The sequence below is a fragment of the Accipiter gentilis genome, chromosome Z (genome assembly GCF_929443795.1).
Source record: "Accipiter gentilis chromosome Z, bAccGen1.1, whole genome shotgun sequence".
In the NCBI taxonomy this organism is placed as follows: Eukaryota; Metazoa; Chordata; class Aves; order Accipitriformes; family Accipitridae; genus Astur; species Astur gentilis.
The window spans coordinates 13,935,795-13,941,794 of NC_064919.1; the positions used below are offsets into that span (position 1 = coordinate 13,935,795).

The 6,000-nt window shown below is 58.5% G+C and overlaps 1 protein-coding gene across 1 annotated transcript in view; it reads right to left on the minus strand.

Moving 5' to 3' along the window:
• ELAVL2 (ELAV like RNA binding protein 2) overlaps window positions 1–2,386 on the minus strand; it is an 89,518-nt gene extending 87,132 nt beyond the window's left edge. The window contains exons 1-2 of the mRNA XM_049794915.1: window positions 2,348–2,386; window positions 1,563–1,679 (exon numbers count right to left, since the gene is read on the minus strand). The gene's annotated coding sequence lies outside the window, so the exon portion shown is untranslated. The remainder of the gene's footprint in view (window positions 1–1,562; window positions 1,680–2,347) is intronic.
• Window positions 2,387–6,000: the final 3,614 nt, after the last annotated feature.

Genomic DNA, 6,000 nt, shown 5'->3' on the forward strand with positions numbered 1-6,000 from the left:
CGAGCACTGGTCGCTGCGACAGCACCGTCCCGTTTGCCGGCGGCGTCTGACGGCGCGGGGACCCCCTCCGGCCCCCTCCCCCCCCCCCCCCCCCCCCCCGGGAGATCGCGGCTGCCGAGCACCGCGGCAGCCCTCCCAGGCTCCGCTCCTTCGAGCCCGCCGCTGATCGTCCCGCGGGACAGCCCCGGCGAGTGCCCGAGGGGGGCGGTGGCTGGGAGGGGGGGGGGGGGGGGTCCCGTCCTCGGCGGGACGAGCGGCTTTGGTGTGCCCTCCGCCCTCCCGGCGCTGGAACGTGCGAGGACTAGTCAAAATAAACCGTCTCAACGCAGGCATCGCCACCGGTCCTTGGACACGAGTTGACGGAACACGTCCAGCCACCAATTTGCCCCGCTTGTATAGCTCCCACATTAAGTGTTTTCATACGGGAAATAGGTGGGTACGGACCAACGTGCTGGGCATAAATTAAACAACAATGGCAGTGCTCGGGGCCGGTCCCTGCCGGGAGCACACGCCGCAGCGCCGGCGTCTACCATCGCCTCCCTCCTCCTCCTCCTCCTCTTCCTCCTCCTCCTCCTGCCCGGACCCTCCCACCGCCGCAGGGACGGAGGGCGAGAGGACGGGAGACGCGCCCGAGGACGGGACGCGCCGTCCGTCCCTTTGCCCGGAGCCCCGCCGCGGCTGCCGGATGCAAACTTCCCACGAGCACGCCTCCCCCGCCGCCCCGGTAGGACCACGGACAGAGATCGGGGCCGCCGCCGCGCAAACGCGCCGCCCCGCCTTCGGGGCCCCTGCGCCGCCGCGCAGCACCGCGCAGCGCCCCGGCGCCCCGAACAAAGGGACGCGCCCCCTCCCGCAGCGGTCTTATCACCTCCCCGAAAAGACAGGCCGCCTCCCCCCACCTACTGTCCCGTCCCCCCCCCCCCCCCCGACGGTAACCAACTTCTCCCGGGGAGAGCTCACCGGCTCTCCTCATACCCCGCCGCCCGCTCTCCGCGCCCGCCGGCAATACGCGCTGAGCGCTCTGGCTGCGGCCGGCCACGTCTTTGTGCGCCGTGACACGCAGCCGCCTCCCAGCCCCGCAGCGAGCCACGAAACGCCGTGCGGCTAATGCAATTAAAGCGCGGGGGGCTCTTATCCCGGCTAATCTGCCAATGCAGGTTTATCTCCTCAAAGCGATACGCCTCCCTTCACCGGCGCGGTGCGGGTCCGTCCCTTCGGATGCTCCCCGCAAGTGGACGAGAGTCTCCGGGGCCGGACGGGCGCGGTGGCGTCGGGAACTTTGCAGCCGGGCCAGGGCAGGTAGGGATGCGCACGCCTTCCTGCGTGGGCGCGGTGCGGTACCCCAGCCTCGGCGGCTGCCCTCCCCACGCTGCCAACACTTGCCGGCAACTCGGCTCGGCAGGCGCCCTGCGATGCGCACGAACTGCCTCCTTCGGCGCCGGCGGCACGAACGGTGTCAATACATAGGTAATCCACGTAATTCTACACGGCATGCACCTCAGGCGTCCGCGTGGACCCTATCGCACACGTACAATCACGGAAGGAATCAAGCCACAACTTACCTTCCTCTCCTCGGCTTAAAAAAAAAAGTAACGGTGCAGTTCTCCCAATAAAGAGGAGCAAGAGGCAGATGGACAGTTCTCTCAAGACAACACACGAGAGCTAAATTGGGGACAGTTCTAAAAGGAAGCAAAAAAAAAAAAAAAAAAAACAAACCTAAAACAAAACAAAAAATCCTCTTCCCCCCTCCCCCAACAGTCCGACACTGGAGGGGAAAAAAAAAAAAAAATCAAAAAGAAAAAAAGAAAGGAAAACTAGAAAATAAAAAAGGGAGAACTCAAAAAGAGAGAGAGTGACAGGACGACCCTCCTTCCGCAACCCAATCGAACAAAAAGAGGGGAGGGAGGGAGGGAGAAATAACGGAACAAAGAAAAGAGGGATGGAAGGGCGATTTTAAAGACGGTCTCTCTCTCTCTCTCTCCCTCCCTGCCTGCCGGTCCCTTCCTAGCGGCTCGCCGCCGGGGTCGGCTGCTGCATCGCGGGGTGCGCGGGGGGCCGCGGGGGGAGGACGCCGTGCGGTGCGGTGCGGTGCGGTGCGGTGCCGCGCCGTGCCGTGCCTTGCAGGGAGGCGGACCGCTCCGCAGATTTATAGCAGCCCCGCCGCCCGGCTCCCTGCCTGCCGCCGCGCCGCGCCGCGCCGCGCCGCGCCGCGCCGGGGTGCGTGCGTCTTGCGTGCCGCGCCCGGCGGCGCGGCCGTGGGGGTGCGCGCGGGGGGCGTGCGTCCGCGGGCGGCTGCGCCCCCCCCCTCCGCCCCCACCCCCCCGCCCGCCGGCCGCTCCGCGCCTACCCCGCCGCCACGCGCGGCACCGTTCCCGCACCCCGGCGCAACGCAAGCTGCTGGCGGTGCCGCCGAGCGGCTCCATTGGCCCGGCCGCCGCTCGGTCGCCCCGCCCCCGGCGAGGCGACGGCCGCCCATTGGCCGCGCGCGCCGCCACTCTGGCAGGCCCCATGGCGCCTCGTTTCAGGCTGCGTTGCGGCGCGCGGGGCCGCCTCCGCGGGCGCGGGTGGGCCCCGCGGATGGTGTCCCGCGGGTGGTGTCCCGCGGGCGGGCACGGCCCGCTGTCACGCGTGTCTCCTGGGCACGGCACGGAGGCACCGCGCATCCCGGGCGGCGGGCGGGGCAGCGCTGCGGCAGCGCGGACAGCTGCGTGGGGAAGCGGCGGCTCGTGTCCTCTCGGGGAGCTACGTGGGAGCGGGGCGGTGCGTCACGGCACGGGCCCGGGGCGGCCGGCTGTCGGTGGACCATTCCTTCGCATCAAGAGCTGCCAGGAAAGCAGTCCCCTCTTCCCCCCCCCCCCCCCCCTTCTTTCCCCTCCCCTCCCCTCCCGTCCCCTTCCCCCCTTCCCCACCCCCACCCCGTTCCACGCAGTTCTGGCCGTACGCGTGTCAGCACCGCGCGTGAAAAGTTTGTATCGCTGCCCAGGGACTGCTCTTGGGATTTGTCCTTCTGACATACGAATGAGTGGTATTTCTTGTAACAAACGTTCTGGGCGGAAAGAAGGAAGGGAAAGAGGGGAGGGAGGGATGGAGAAAGAGAAGGAAGGAAGGAGGGAAAGAAGGAAGGAAGGAAAAGAAAGAGGAAGGAGGGAAGGGAGGGAGGGAGACAGGAAGGAAGGGAAAAAGGAGCTTTTATTCATTACTCAGTCGATTCCTATGTCTTGCACAGATCAGGAGTGTTTGCAGAGAAAAAGGTTGTGTTGTATGGAAGAAAAAAATTCTGCATGGTGTTCAGAAACATGCCGTTTATTCCTTATACTGCTTGACCTTCATTGCGCTTGATCGTAATTTCTTTCCAGAATCCAGAGTGCTTCCTAGACGTGGCTTTGCTTTTGTGTCTTTTCTGACACAGAACATGCAAGTGTGTATATTTCCAATAGCAAATCACTTACACCCTGCAGAAAGGAAATGCTTATTTAGAATATTCTGGTATTTGCATGTAGCAAGCTGCAAAAATAGAGAGACATGCGATTTCAAATAGAGACATAAAGTAGTGTTTCTTGACAGTGTCCTTGAGTGTTTATAAATTATTAATACAATGAAAGAGAAAACATGCTTGTTTATGTATCATCTGTTTCTTATAATCTCCCTATCCTACTACTGTGAAAAATAACTTGAGTGTTACACAGGGCCTGGTTTACATTTTACGTAACTAGTTATATGCCGAATGCGTCTAATGTTTTTCGAGAACACACAGTCTTTAGCTGATTATTTACAATCTATCACTGACGTTTTGAATCAGCAGCACTCCGAAAAAGGGAATAACTCCCTGGAGGAACAAGTGCCAAGCTAGCGGCTCTAAGGACTGCATAAAGAACAGGGTGGGGGTGGCTCCTCCCTCAAAGCTGGTTATACAGAAGTCCTACATGAAGTGATGTCTATTCACACAGTTTTTGGACTTGCATGTGTAAATCATGCTTTCAGCAGTCTCTGTTCGTGTTCAAGAAGGTCCTCTGAGTTTACACTGTTGTTCAGCTTATGTGTTATGCTCATTCTTGCCTAGTTGTGGCAACTTTTACCCTTTGATACAGGAAAACTGCTTTTGAAAGTCTCCTAGTGATACCACAATTAACAACAAACTTGCTCGTGTTCTTTGTGCTGTGGGTGCATACATCAACAGTTTTGTATACATCTTTCGGGGAAAAAAGTGATTATTTGTTCTAGGCTGAGTTTTGAAGCACGGGTTAGAGCAGAGACTCAGTAGAAAACATCTGTGAAACCTGTGCACTGTGTTGCCATCTTTGGAATTACTAGATTTAGTCACTGATTACTTTTTTGCCTCACCCAGCTTGTGCTGGATGTCTAAGCAAATGACAGTGTTCCTTAGCAGAACTTCAGAAATGTATGAGAAGAGCAGAAGAAAGGAAGAAAGGAAGAAAAATAGATGAGCTCTCTGAAATTCCTAAGCAGTTCAATGCATTGACAACACCCCCCCCCCCCCAAATAATTAAAAAATCATATGAATACCCAGCTGTTCTTAGAACTAAAGAAACTTGTCTTAAAGGGGAAGCCAGAATGTAGGATATTAGAAACCAGAAGCGTGTCTTTCTGAACTTTCAGGACATTAAAGGACTCTGCTCTCGGCAGTTTCCCTGTCAGGTCTGATACTCAGGATTCCGATTTCATCTCCTTCCCCTGCTCCCCTTTGAAAGAAACAATCCTCTAGCCGTAGTTAGTGACCAGCTTTTAGCGACAAAAGCCAAAAGCCAAAGTTTATGCATTTTCTTTCGAGGCTTAATATCTCTACCAATAATGCACTCATGTCTGTCACGTTTGCCAATACATGGTGCTAAAGTGAAATTAGGCAGAAAATAGCCGTTTAAGTGAATTGTCTTGTCATCGGCCCTTCTTGTCTCGGGAGTGTTTTCAGAGGCCCTTGATGTCGGCAACGGCAGAAGAAGGAAAGCTAAGTTCTCCCCTCTCCCAGGAAAAACACGTTTTTCTGCGAAGTTCCCCTTTGCTTAGGTAATATGTCTGGAAGGAAGCCTTAATGATTAGCGGTAGCTGGCTGTCTGGACATAGCCTTAAGCTAAAACGTGTACGGCTTCTTAAATAGTCGTCGGACATGGGAAAGCTATAGGAGGAGGGAAGGGAACTGCTTGTTTCGGCGTGCTGAACCCTCCGACCGGGACCGGGAGGTCAGGGAACGGCAGTGAAAGCAGCAATCGCAACGCGCGGGCGGAAAGACGTTTGACAACTAGCATAAAGGGGCGGGGGGGGGGGGGGGGGGGGGGGCAGAACACACCAGGCAACCGAAGCACCGCTTCGCCGCACGCTGCAAGCGGCGGCTGCCCGCCGCGGGGACAGGGGGACGCGGAACGGTGCGGCCGCCGCCTCAGCACCACGGACAGCGGCGCGCCCTGACGGGGCGGCCCGGCCCGGCCCGGCCCGGCCCGGCCCGCGGCTGCCGGCGGCGGCGGGCGCTGCTGCGGAGCCAGGGGCCGGCTCCCCGCGCCGGCGGCGGGCTGGCTGGCCGGCCGGCCGGCACTGCAGCGACCAAGAGCATGGAGCCAAATGGGAATTTCACCCACCCCCCACCCCCCCACCCCCCCCCCCCGGGAAAGAAAAAAAAAAAAAAACCAAACCGGTAAGGTATATGATGTGCCTGCGGGCTTGGCTCTCTCGAAGGCACCTCAGACAACCGGTTGCTGCCTGGTAGTGGTCGTGTGCGAAACTGTACGCCCACGCGGGTAGGTCTGTCTGTGAGCGTGTGTGCGTTGCTGCACCCCGGGGGGACTCCACGGGTCATTTTTACAGTGCGAGCTCATGTTTGTTCCTGTTACTTCGACAAACAAACGGTAACAGGCATGAAGTCTTCAGATCAGCTCTTCAGACAGACACTTGTCCGACCGACACTTGTCACACTGGTACAAAAAATAGCTGCGCGGGCTCTGCACTTCAGTATAGGTGCACGATTGTTTTACCTCTTTCTTCTCTGAGCAT